The following is a 14,099-nucleotide window of genomic DNA, read 5'->3' as shown; positions in this document are numbered from 1 at the left end:
CAGGAATCAAACCCACATCTCCTACATTGGCAGGCGGATTCTTTCCCACTGAGCCACCAGGGATGCACAGTTTGGGTGTTAATGCCTTATCAGATGTATCATTTACAATTATTTTTTATTCAATAGGCTGCCTTTTAGTTTTGCTAATGGTTTCCTTTGCTGTGCAAAAGGTTTTAACTTTGACTAGTTTTCATTTATTTTGGCTTTTGTTTCCCTTGCTTGAGAAGACAGATTCAAAAAGATACCACTAAGATAGATGTCAAAGAGTGTGTTGCCTATGCTTTCTTCTAGGAGTTTTATGGTTTCCAGTCTTATATTTAGGTCTTGAATCCATTCTGAGTTTATTTTCATGTATGGCATGAATAAATGCTCTAATTTCATTGTTTTTGCATGTAGCTGTCCAGTTTTCCCACTTGCTGTCTTTTCCCCATATTCTTACCTCATTTTTCATAGATAATCGACCATATGTGTGTGTGTTTATTTCCAGGCTCTGTATTCTGTTCTCTTCTAGTGATCTCGGTGCCCGTTTTTGTGCCAGTACTATGTAGTATAGTGTGAATTCAGGGAACATGTTAAACTTTTTTTTATCAGTTGCTTTGGTAATTAAGGATCTTTTGTGGCTCCATACAACTTTTAGGATTGTTTATTCTAGTTCTATGAGAAATATGGGAATTTTGATATGAACTACATTAAACCTGAAAATTACTTTGGTTAGTATGGACATTTTAACAATATTAATTTTTCCAGTCCTGGAACATGGGGGCTTCCCTTATGGCTCAGCTGGTAAAGAATCCACCTGCAATGCAGGGGACCTGGGTTTGATCCCTGGGTTGGGAAGATCCCCCAGAGAAGGGAAAGGCTACCCACTCCAGTATTCTGGTCTGGAAAATTCCATGAACTATATAACCCATGAGATTGCAAAGAGTTGGACACGACTGAGTGACTTTCACTTTCACTGAGCATGGGTTATCTGTACATTTCTTTGTATTATCTTTAATTTACTTCATCAGTATTTTATAGTTTTCAGAGTATAGGTATTTCACCTCCTTGATTAAATTTGCTTAGTAGTTCAGTCGTGAATGACTTTTTGCAATCCTAAATAGGAAAAGGAGTACATCAAGGCTGTATATTGTCACCCTGCTTAGTTAACATATATACAAAGTACATCATGAGAAATGCTGGACTGGAAGAAACACAAGCTGGAATCAAGATTGCCGGGAGAAATATCAATAACCTCAGATATGCAGATGACACCACCCTTATGGCAGAAAGTGAAGAGGAACTCAAAAGCCTCTTGATGAAAGTGAAAGTGGAGAGTGAAATAGTTGACTTAAAGCTCAACATTCAGAAAACAAAGATCATGGCATCTGGTCCCATCACTTCATGGGAAATAGATGGGGAAACAGTGGAAACAGTGTCAGACTTTATTTTGGGGGACTCCAAAATCACTGCAGATGGTGACTGCAGCCATGAAATTAAAAGACGCTTACTCCTTGGAAGGAAAGTTATGACCAACCTAGATAGCATATTAAAAAGCAGAGATATTACTTTGCCAACAAAGGTCCGTCTAGTCAAGGCTATGTTTTTTCCTGTGGTCATGTATGGATGTGAGAGTTGGACTGTGAAGAAGGCTGAGCGCCGAAGAATTGATGCTTTTGAAGTGTGATGTTGGAGAAGACTCTTGAGAGTCCCTTGGACTGCAAGGAGATCCAGCCAGTCCATTCTGAAGGAGATCAGCCCTGGGATTTCTTTGGAAGGAATAATGCGAAAGCTGAAACTCCAGTACTTTGGCCACCTCATGCGAAGAGTTGACTCATTGGAAAAGACTGATGCTGGGAGGGGTTGGGGGCAGGAGGAGAAGGGGACAACACAGGATGAGATGGCTGGATGGCATCACTGACTCGATGGATGTGAGTCTGGGTGAACTCCGGGAGTTGGTGATGGATAGGGAGGCCTGGCGTGCTGCTATTCATGGGGTCGCAAAGAGTCGGACACGACTGAGGGACTGAACTGAACTGATGCACTGTAACCCACCAGGCTCCTCTGTTCATGGGATTCTCCAGGCAAGAATACTGGACTGGATTGCCATTTCCTCCTCCAGGGCATCTTCCCAACCCAGGGATCAAAGCCATGTTTCTTACTTCTGCAGCATGGGCAGGTAGGTTCTTTACCACTAGCGCCACCTGGGAAGCCTAGGTGTTTTATTCTCTTTTATGCAATTTTAAGTGTGATTGTTTTCTTGTTTTCTCTTTCTGATTGTTTATTAGGGTATAGAAAAGCAACAGATTTCTGTATATTAAACTTGTATCCTCCAAATTTACTAAGTTAACTTATTCTAGCAGTTTTTTGATGATCTTTTGTGTTAGAATTCTATGTATAGTAGCATGCCTTAGGCAAATAGTTACAGTTTTATTTCTTGCCTTCCAATTTAAATGCCTTTCATTAATTTTTGTAATCTGATTGCCATGGCTGGAACCGTCAATAATACTTTGAATAGAAATGTCTATGGTGGGCATCCTGTTTTGTTCCTAATCTTAGAAGAAACACTTTCAGCTTCTCACTGTTGAGTATGATGTTAGCTATGAGTTTGTCATAAATGGCTTTTATTCAGTTGAAATATGTTCTCTTTATACCATCTTTGCTGAGAGTGTTCATCATGAATAGATATTGAATTTTGTCAGATGTTTTTTCTGTATCGATTGAGATGATCATGTGATTCTTCATTTTCTTAATATGGTATATCATATTGATTTGTGGATATTGAACCATTCTTACATCCCCAGGATAAATTCCACTTGATCATGGTATATGATCCTTCTAATGTATTATTGAGTTCAGCTTGTTAATATTTTCTTGAGGATTTTGGTGTATATATTCATCAGAGATATTGACCTGTTTTCTTAATTTTTTTTTCCTGTGGTTTCTTGTTCTTATTTTGATATCAGGGTAATGCTGGCCTGATAAAAGGAACATGGGAGTGTTCCTGCTCTTCAGTTTTCTGGAATATTTTGAAAAGGATAGGTATTATATCTTCTTTATATGTTTGGAATTCTCCTGGGAAGTGGTTCAGTCCTGGATTTTGCTTGTTGGGAGTTTATCTTTGTTATTACTATTACTGATTAAATTTCAATACTAATAATCTGTATCTTTAGGTTATCTGTTTCTTCCTAACTCTTGAAAGATTGTATATTTCTAGGAATTCATACTTTTTTTTTTTTTTTGGCGTTGTCCAGTTTGTTGACATATTACTGTGCTCTTACAGGTCCCTGCTAGGGGTGCAGGTTCTGAGTAGTTGGGTTTTCTTCCCTTCCTACCAAACTTTGTGTGGTTCTTTCTGTACACTATGGAGAAACTCTGTGGAGTTTCAGCTTTGATTGTAGAAGAAGCATTCTACTAGTCTTCAGATCATTCTCAGTGAGAGCTGCTCTATGTGTAGTTAAGTTCAGTTCAGTTCAGTCGCTCAGTCATGTCCGACTCTTTGCGACCCCATGAATCGCAGCACACCAGGCCCTCCTGTCCATCACCAACTCCTGGAGTTCACTCAGACTCACGTCCATCGAGTCCGTGATGCCATCCAGCCATCTCATCCTCTGTCGTCCCCTTCTCCTCCTTCCACGAACCCCTCCCAGCATCAGAGTCTTTTCCAATGAGTCAACTCTTCACATGAGGTGGTCAAAGTACTGGAGTTTCAGCTTTAGCATCAGTCCTTCCAAAGAAATCCCAGGGCTGATCTCCTTCACAATGGACTGGTTGGATCTCCTTGCAGTCCAAGGGACTCTCAAGGGTCTTCTCCAACACCACAGTTCAAAAGCATCCATTCTTTGGCGCTCAGCCTTCTTCACAGTCTAGCTCTCACATCCATACATGACCACAGGAAAAAACATAGCCTTGACTAGACGGACCTTTGTTGGCAAAGTAATGTCTCTGCTTTTGAATATGCTATCTAGGTTGGTCATAACTTTCCTTCCAAGGAGTAAGCGTCTTTTAATTTCATGGCTGCAGTCACCATCTGCAGTGATTTTGGAGCCCAGAAAAATAAAGTCTGACACTGTTTCCACAGTTTCCCCATCTATTTCCCATGAAGTGATGGGACCAGATACCATGATCTTCATTTTCTGAATGTTGAGCTTTAAGCCAACTTTTTCACTCTCCACTTTCACTTTCATCAAGAGGCTTTTGAGTTCCTCTTCACTTTCTGCCATAAGGCTGGTGTCATCTGCATATCTGAGGTTATTGATATTTCTCCCGGCAATCTTGATTCCAGCTTGTGCTTCTTCCAGCCCAGCGTTTCTCATGATGTACTCTGCATATAAGTTAAATAAACAGGGTGACAATATTCAGCCTTGACGTACTCCTTTTCCTATTTGGAACCAGTCTGTTGTTCCATGTCCAGTTCTAACTGTTGCTTCCTGACCTGCATATAGGTTTCTCAAGGCAGATCAGGTGGTCTGGTATTCCCATCTGTTTCAGAATTTTTCTCAGTTTAATGTGATCCACACAGTCAAAGGCTTTGGCATAGTCAATAAGCAGAAATAAATGTTTTTCTGGAACTCTCTTGCTTTTTCGATGATCCAGTGAATGTTGGCAATTTAATCTCTGCTGCCTCTGCCTTTTGATATATTCATGAAGGGACGTGTGCTCAGGGTTCTACTCTGTCATCTTGCTTCCACCCTTAGAAATACTTGAGATGAATGTATTTAATCTAGAATTAAATTAAAATTCATATCAATGTGCCTACATTTTTATAGTGACAAGAAAAATCATATTTTATATTGACTTAAGTTTTTCATACAAAAATCTAAGCTTTGTCATATACTTTTCCTAATGGTTTTAGCTATTTTAGGTTATAGTAAATCATTCTTGTATGTTCCTTAGTGATATATCTTTTTTTTTTTCTTTTTACTCTCTCCATAACAAAATTGTTCTTACTGTTTTGACTTCTTCTATATCAACTCTCCTTAGACATATTTCATTTATGTTTTAACTATTTACGTCTTCAAACTAAACCTTACTTATTTTAGTGAAAAAGCATAGAATGACAAGATTGTTGCTTGATAGGCAAGAGGTATGGAAAATAGATCACGCCTCAAACCACTTCATAGAGGCTGTGTTAGCACTCATAAACATTGAAAAACACAAATGTTTAGGAGTCTTACTTAAGATTTAGATTCACTTATGAGCCATATCGGAGAAGGCAATGGCACCCCACTCCAGTACCTTTGCCTAGAAAATCCCATGGACGGAGGAAGGCTGCAGTCCATGGGGTCACTAGAGTTGGACACGACTCAGCGACTTCACTTTCACTTTCCACTTTCATGCATTGGAGACGGAAATGGCAACCCACTCCAGTGTTCTTGCCTGGAGAATCCCAGGGACAGGAAGCCTGGTGGGTTGCCATCTATGGGGTCGCACAGAGTTGGACATGACTGAAGTGACTTTGCAGCAGCAGCAGCATGAGCCATATAATTCTAGACAAAATACTTAATACCTGAAGACTTCTACCTAACTGGACAGGAAAAGTGGGAAAATGTATATATATTAATAACATGATATCCAGAGCATATTATATTTACAACAGAGGTTAGTTTTATTTCCTGGACTTAAATGTCTAATTCCATGATTTTCAAAATAAAAACACTTTTTGAATGAAATGAAATCTTATGGGAACTCCTACATACAAAACAGATATGATCACATATAATATGATCAAAATGTCAATGGGTGCAGAGAATCCTATCAGTTCATTGATCACTGCCCCTTCCCACTTCATTCTTCCTGGATCATACATTGCCCCATCATGGAGATAATTTATAGAATATTGAGGTACTTCTCAAAAGAACAATAGAATTTTGGAGGTACTGAGCTTTTTCTTTTGTCCAAAAGATGTTCTTTGGTATCTTACAGGACATATCCATTATTTCTACCGTGTGTTATCTTCTACTTTTTTTGAGTTCTGACTGCTTACCTATGTATATTTTGACTAATCCTATTGACTTCACATCCCCTGAGTTATTCCAATTTTGCTTTCTTTTTAAAGGAAATTGTGTCATTTTAATTTTGAGTCAGAAAATATAGTATTTCCATATTCTCCATAGCAACATTTTCCTGGGACATGCCTCTCATCTATTGGTGCATTTAGGGGTTTACTGAGTCTCTTTCAGATTCTTCTCTGTACTTCCTGTTACGTATTTTTGCTGAGGTATCAGGTATTTTACAAGCTTTTCTATAAACTTTGGAGTGTATGTGTGTGTATGCATATACATGCATACATACATACATACATACAGGTACACTTAGATTTGTTGAAAATGTAGCTTTCAGGTTTTCTTATATTTTCTAGTTGACTTTTTATGGATTTCAGGAGAATAAGAAATTGTTTTATGATGCCATATTCTTGTTGCATGTCCCAAATTTTCATTTCTCTTATTATTTCTGGATTTTAATATGACAATGAAGCTGTCCAGTTGAGTTTATTAGAATGGTAAGTAGGTCATAAGTATAAACGCAATATCATGAAAAACTACTACTGTCATGAAAATGTACTGTCATCAATAATCTATTCATTATGCTAGGCAATCTTAGCATAGAAGACTGCCTGTGTATAAGAGATTTTAATCTATATTTTAAATGCTATCTAATTTAAATCTGTTCATGGGAGGGTAGCAGAGGACGAGATGATTACATACCATCACTGACTCAATGGACATGAATCTGAGCAAACTCCAGGAGATAGTGAATGGCCAAGGAAGCCTGTTGTGCTGCATGGGGTCTCAAAGAGTCAGACATGACTTAGTGACTGAACAACAACAAAATTTAAATCTAATTTTAAAATGCTAGTTTTCATATTGTAAATATCTTTGCTGAGGACTAATGGAACAATGTATATAACTTAGTTCAAATTTTTGATACATTTTTCTTAATAAGAAGGGTAGAAATGATTAATTACATGTCCCAATTCACAAAGCAACCCAGAGGACCAAAATAGCCAATTTCATTATTTCAATAATTCTTTACACTGATGAAGCCTCTGTATGAGTTCCAGTTGTTGACCATATGTGCAGTGATCTTTATAAACAAATGGTCTTTGCAACTACTTATAAATATGTACAGCATATGCAACCAAGACCATTTTTGTCAGCATGAGGGGCTATCAAAACCAGTTATCGTTAGTGTTTTTCTTTAAAGAAAAATTCAGATGGTGGCATTAAGTACAGGAGAGACAAAAGCCATGAAATTTGTTATATCATGGAACTCCTGACTTGTTTGTGCACAATAGTCATCTGCTACATGAAATACCAGTCAACCACAGAGACATTATTTTTTAATTAGCAAGTGAGCCAACTACTGGAGTTGGAAAAATACTTGGTAGATCCAAGTATAAGATTGTTCAAAGTTCAATAGGAAAGAGAAAGGGATTCAGAAATTGCATAAATGATCACATTCCGTCTTGATTTTTCTTTGTTTTGCACCTGCTTTAATATTGATATTCTCCTTACACATGGTTTTAGTTTAAATTTAAATGAATTAACCAAAGTAGCCAAGAAATTGCATTCGTTTCCTAGCCTCTCTTTACTTAGTGAGAAAATAGATGATAAAAAGAGAATGGTTAAAGAGAATTTTTGACCAAAAGGGATAGCAGATGTCATACATTTTTGAAAGTTGTAACATTTGTTTCAATTGACTTCAATTAATTAATTTAACTTGCCCAAGAGAAAATCTGCCAAATATTCTGAAATCAAGTGAAAACCACATGTGAGAAAGAGATAAATTATACTAAGTAACACTGGAATGTGGTAGAGCGGAAAGTTCTCATTTAAATAGGCTGTAAGATAAATAATAAAAAAAACATGAATAACTTATTGCAAAAGATTGCATATTTATGAAGGAGGTTTTCCTGGGGAAAGAGTAGTAACTAGTCTTAAATGTGGGAGACATGACTATGTTAGTTCGTGGTTTCTTCATGTACTTCATATTGTATGAAGTTACATATTGCATGCCTGTATTCTTCAGCTAGAGTTATTTATTACTGTTACATTTTGAGGAATAAATATAAAAATGACCTTTTCCCCCTCAGTCAAATGAATGCATCATAGATAAATAATTATTCTATGTTTCAAAAAGCTGGTGGTGGGCAGGGCAGTGGAGGGATGAGAGGCAGGAACCTAGGAAACTTGTATGTAATATCTCCTTATATTAACAATATATAAAGTTTAAAATTTTACCCACTTTGTGACCCCCAATATATTGCCCTTCAAATTTGCTTAAAATACCTATAAAATCACAAAAAAGTTATACATTTGCTAAATGAAATAATTTAAACTTGAAAGAAAAATCTGTATGATCTTATTTATATGGAGAATCTAAAAAAGTTGAATCCATAGAAGTAGAATAGAATGGTGGTTACCAAGAGTGGGGAGGTGGGGAGATATTAGTCAAAGGTACAAAGTTTCAGTTATATAGGATGCATAAATTCTTGAGACCTAATTTATAGCATGTTAGTTAACATTATATACCAAAAATTTGCTAGAAGAGTAGATCTCAAGTGTTTGTGCCACAAAAATAACAACAACAACAATAATAAATATGAACATGAAAGTACCAGGGCCTGTTTAGCGTATCCACTAACTATCAGAGAGTGAACCAGGATAAGAACATGCACCCTGATCTCATGGCATATCTGGACATTTGCTTATGCAGTAGAGTTCCATGGATGATGGGAAGACGTTATCTCCCCAACACAGCACGCTCCCAGCTGAATAAAATACCTAGAGGATCCTCCCCATTACCAGTGAGGTGCTACTTTTTAAAGTTATTCATTCATTTATTTAACTTGTTGAGGCCCGGATTCTGGTTTCTTCTTGTCTGTAATCCCTATCTCCAGACACTTCTGTGTTGTTTTAACTTTCATACAGAAATAGCAACTCCAAGCAAGCAGTGTAAATAAAGGAAAGAAAATGACTTGGCATTATGTAAACTTGATTGTCTCATGGTAAGGAGATAAGAATGTTGGTTGCCAGATTACTGGGAATGTTATTTTCTCACTTTTTTAAAAAAATTCAGAGTACCACAGAACCAGGTGTGAGGAGAAGAATAAAATAATATGCCTATATGATTGACCTCCCTGACAAAAATTTGAAATTGAATATAGAACTATGATCATTAACCAGCTCTTTTGTTTATCTGAAAAGATCACCCTTCAACTAAGGCAAAACTGCTACCACTTTCTACAGCACTTAGTATACATGAGATATTATTCTAAAAACTTTGTGTAAATCCACATGTTTAATTTTACTAGACACCGTATGAGGGAGATATTGTCATTGTATTACCCAAAATTTACAGATGTGAAACTGAAGTATAGAAATGTAAAATTCACAAAACTAGTTAGTGGTGAAATTTGGATTTGAAACTAGGCAATATGGATGCAATGTCTGGACTTTGAATCGTTTTGCAATACAGAAAGAGAGTGGGACCCAGGTGGGCTCTGCACCAGGCCTAACTCAACGATCCATCACTTCAGAATTTGTAATGAAAATAAAACATTGTTAGAATCAATGAAAAAAATGACCTGACACAAGGAAAGAAATATCCTAATGGACCAAAGGAGTAGCCACCTCTGAGAATTATCTCTTAAGAAATCCAGAAGAAAATGTTAAAAAATTGTATGGAATCTAAACATTGTCTTAGAAGAGAAAAAAAAAACAAAACAAAACAAAAAAACACCTGAAATCACTAAGAGATGAAAAAAGACAATAGGCTGGGGTAAAAATAATGGTAGGGGATTAAAAAGAACTTTGAGAATATCTAATTCAGTATCAGACTAAAGATTCACAAGATACTACTCTGTGCTGATACTGTATACAACTTAACGAGTAACAAATAGGAACAACTTACATGCATTTGCCAAAGACTTAAGCTGAAAATTAATACTCCTTGAGAAAATATTAGGCAAAATGGAAAAGAAGCAGTAATCAATAATACATAGTAGAGACTGTTGTATGATATGGGGGAAAAATCTGATGAAATACTAAAAGAGCTCTCCATGTTCCACAGAAAATAAAATATATTTATCTTAGGTTCTTAAGTGCAAAGGACTAGAGATCCCTTCCAGAAAATTAGAGATACCAAGGGAACATTTCATGCAGAGATGGGCACAATAAAGGAAAGAAATGGTATGCCTAACAGAAGCAGATGATATTAAGAAGTGGCAGCAAGAATACACAGAAGAACTATGCAAAAAAGATCTTAATGACTCAGGTAACCACAATGGTGTGATCACTCACCTAGAGCGAGGTGTCCTGGCGTGTGAAGTCAAGTGGGCCTTAGGAAGCATCACTATGAACAAAGCTAGTGGAGGTGATGAAACTCCTGCTGAGCTATTTCAAATCCTGAAAGATGGTGTCACTAAAGTGCCGCACTCAATATGCCAGCAAATTTGGAAAACTCAGCAGTGGCCACAGGACTGGAAAAGGTCAGCTTTCATTACAGTCCCAAAGAAAGGCAATGCCAAAGAATATTCAGACTACCACACAATTGCACTCATCTCACATGCTAGCAAAGTAATGCTCAAAATTCTCCAACCTAGGCTTCAGCTATAGGTGAACTGAGAAATGCCAGATGTTCAAGCTGGATTTAGAAAAGACAGAAGAACCAGAGATCAAATTGCCAACATCTGTTGGATCATAGAAAAAGCAAGAGAATTCCAGAAAATCATCTACTTCTGCTTCATTGACTATGTTAAAGCCTTTGACTGTGTGGATTACAACAAACTGGAAAATTCTTCAAGAGATGGGAATACCAGATCACCTGACCTGCCTCCTGAGAAACATATATGCAAGTCAAGAAGCAAGAGTTAGAACTGGATGTGGAACAACAGACTGGTCAAAATTGGGAAAGGAGTACATCAAGGCTGTATACTGTCACCCTGCTTATTTAACTTATATGCAGAGTATATCATGCGAAACACCAGGCTGGATGAATCACAAGCTGGAATCAAGATTGTGGGGAGAAATATCAATAACCTCAGATATGCAGATGACACCACCCTTATGGCAGACAGAAAGATGAACTAAAGAGCCTCTTGATGAGGTGAAAGTGGAGAGTGAAAAAGCTGACTTAAAACTCAGCATTCAAAAAATGAAGATCATGGCATCTGGTCCCATCACTTCATGGCAAATAGATGAAGAAACAATGGAAACAGTGACAGACTTCATTTCCTTGGGCTCCAAAATCACTGCAGAACATGAGTGCAGCCATGAAATTAAAAGACGTTTGTTCCTTGGAAGAAAAGTTATGGCAAACCCAGACAGCTTGTTAAAAAGCAAAGATGTTACTTTGCCAATAAAGTCCATATAGTCAAAGCTGTGGTTTTTCCACTAGTAATGTATGGATGATAGAGTTGGACCATAAAGAAGGCTGAGCACCCAAGAGTTGACGCTTTTGAACTGTGGTGTTAGAGAAGACTTCTGAAAGTCCCTTGGACTGCAAGGAGATACAACTGGTCAATCCTAAAGGAAATCAGTCCTGAATATTCATTGGAAGAACTGATGCTGAAGCTGAAGCTTCAATAGTTTGGCCACCTGTTGTAAAAAGCTGACACAATGGAAAAGACCCTCATGCTGGGAAAGATTGAAGGCAGAAGGAGAAGGGAACGACAGATATCATCCCCTCTATACAGAGTACATCATGCGAAATACTGGGCTGGATGAATCACAAGCTGGATTGAAGGCAGGGAAGAAGGGATGTCAGATAGCCGCACTGACTCAATGTACATGAATTTGAGCAAGCACCCGGAGATGGTGAAGGACAGGGAAGCCTGGTGTGCTGCAGTCCATGGGGTCACAGTCAGGCATGACTGAGCGACTGAACAACAACAAAAACAAGAGAAATTCTCATTTTTTATTGGTTTGGAGAAACTCATTCCCAAAATCATATGGCCTCTAGACCCAAGACCAGATGATAGTAGTTCCTTGACAATATTTTCCATTGCTTTTACAGTTTGGGCAACCTGTTTCTTGTTCAGTGTTGCCTATTTATATTCTAAGGAAGCATAAAGGCAATCTAAATTTCAAAGTTTACAACTTGGTTATTTATTTTAATATTTTAAATCAGTATGACTTCCTATTTGTGGTCATATACCTTTCCTCATTCCTGATGTTATTTATGCCTGTCGTTCTGTCCTTTCATCTGCAAGTTAGTCCAGAGACTTGTTTATGTCATGGGTCTTTTCAAAGAACTAGCTTTTAAATACAATTAGGAATTCTGCTATATTTCTGTTCTCTTGTGTTTCGCTTCTGCTGGATTTTTTTTTTTTTTTTAATTTCCTCATGGGTTTCTTTCAGCTTGGGTTTTGTAGGGTGGAGTGCTTTCACTAGTTTGAAGAGTTGAATATTGAATGTGTTTTCATTTAAAGCTAAAACCTGTTAATTTTTTCCTCTTGTATTCCACAACTTGTAGTGCAAACAGAATATTTAACTAGAAAGCAATTGCAGTTTTTCTTTTCTTAATGATACAGGGCTTATTTAAGAAAGTGCTGTTAAGTTTCCAAGTGGATAGATATTCTAGATGTTTGTTTTTCCTTTAACCCTTCCTATTACTTCCTAATTTATTTCACTGTGGATGGAGAATGTAATTTGTATAAATTCTATGGGAATTTTGAAATAATATTCTTTCTGGCCTAATATATAATCAATTTTAAGGTTTCCATGGGAGTATAAGATGTGTTCTAAAATTGGAGTTAAATTATATGAAAAAATTAAATCATTATTATTTATTATATCATTACTCTTCTGTGTATCCTGTATAGTGGATAGCCCAGGTTATAGCTGAGCAAAATTAGTTTCTAATTTTCTGCTTTTTGATTTCTAGTATCATTCCAAATCTTATTGATGCTGATCAAAGAAGTACTCTGGACATGCACATTAAAAAATTGAACATTACTTTATTGGGAGATTTTATATATATATATATATATATATATATATATATAAAATCAGGTTTTGAACAACTGTATTATGTATTTGTAGTAATATTCTTTAATATGATTTGATACAATCAAATGTATATTGGTTCAGTTTAGTTCAGTCGCTCAGTCGTGTCTGCTTCTTTGCGACCTCATGGACTGCAGCTCACCAGGCTTCCCTGTCCATCACCAACTCCTGGAGCTTACTCAAACTCATGTCCATCAAGTTGATGATGCCATCCAACCATCTCATCCTCTGTCATCCCCTTTTCCTCCTGCTTTCAGTATTTCCCAGCATCAGGGTCTCTGCCAATAAGTCAGTTCTTTGCATCAGATGACCAAAGTATTGGAGCTTCAGCTTCACCATCAGTCCTTCCAATGAATATTCAGGACTGATTTCCTTTAGGATTGACTGGTTTTATCTCCTTCCCAGTCCAAGGGACTCTCAGGAGTCTTCTCCAACACCACAGTTCAAAAGCACTAATTCTTTGGCACTCAGCTTTCTTTATGGTCCAACTTTCACATCCATACATGACTACTGGAAAAACCATGGCTTTGACTATATGGACTTTTGTCAGCAAAGTAATGTTATATTCTTTTTAATATGCTGTCTAGGTTGGTCATAACTTTTCTTCTAAGGAGCAAGCGTTTTTTTAATTTCATGACTGCAGTCACCATTTGCAGTGATTTTGGAGCCCAAGAAAATAAAGTCTGTCACTGTTACCATTGTTTCCCCATCTATTTGCCATGAAGTGATGGGACCGAATGCCATGATCTTCGTTTTCTGAATGTGTAGTTTTAAGCCAGCTTTTTCACTTTCACTGTGGTATATTGGTTACCATATTGTATTAGTGTTTTCAATGCCAGATTAATTTGATATTAAAGTTGTACACTGTGCTTTACCTTTTATATCTGTTTACTTAATTTATTTATTTCAGTGTTAACTATTTAGGTTACTTTATTTTAAATGTACCTGTTGGAAAGCACCCTTAATTATTCTTACCTATTTTTCTCTCTTAAGAAGGGATATTTTACCATTTAGATTTATTTCTAAAAACTCCATGTTTACAAATAGCATTTTAAAATAAATTATAATATTAATAGTAATGCTAATTTAAAATTTTTACCATGGACAAAT

The 14,099-nt window shown here is 36.8% G+C and overlaps 1 long non-coding RNA gene across 6 annotated transcripts in view; it reads left to right on the top strand.

Annotated features, from left to right (window-relative positions):
• LOC112586240 overlaps positions 1 to 14,099 on the top strand; it is a 381,631-nt gene that overhangs the window by 226,085 nt on the left and 141,447 nt on the right. The gene's annotated exons all lie outside the window — the stretch shown is intronic.

This window comes from Bubalus bubalis, chromosome 7 (genome assembly GCF_019923935.1).
Source record: "Bubalus bubalis isolate 160015118507 breed Murrah chromosome 7, NDDB_SH_1, whole genome shotgun sequence".
NCBI lineage: Eukaryota > Metazoa > Chordata > Mammalia > Artiodactyla > Bovidae > Bubalus > Bubalus bubalis.
This window is presented reverse-complemented; position numbering and strand designations above follow the sequence as displayed.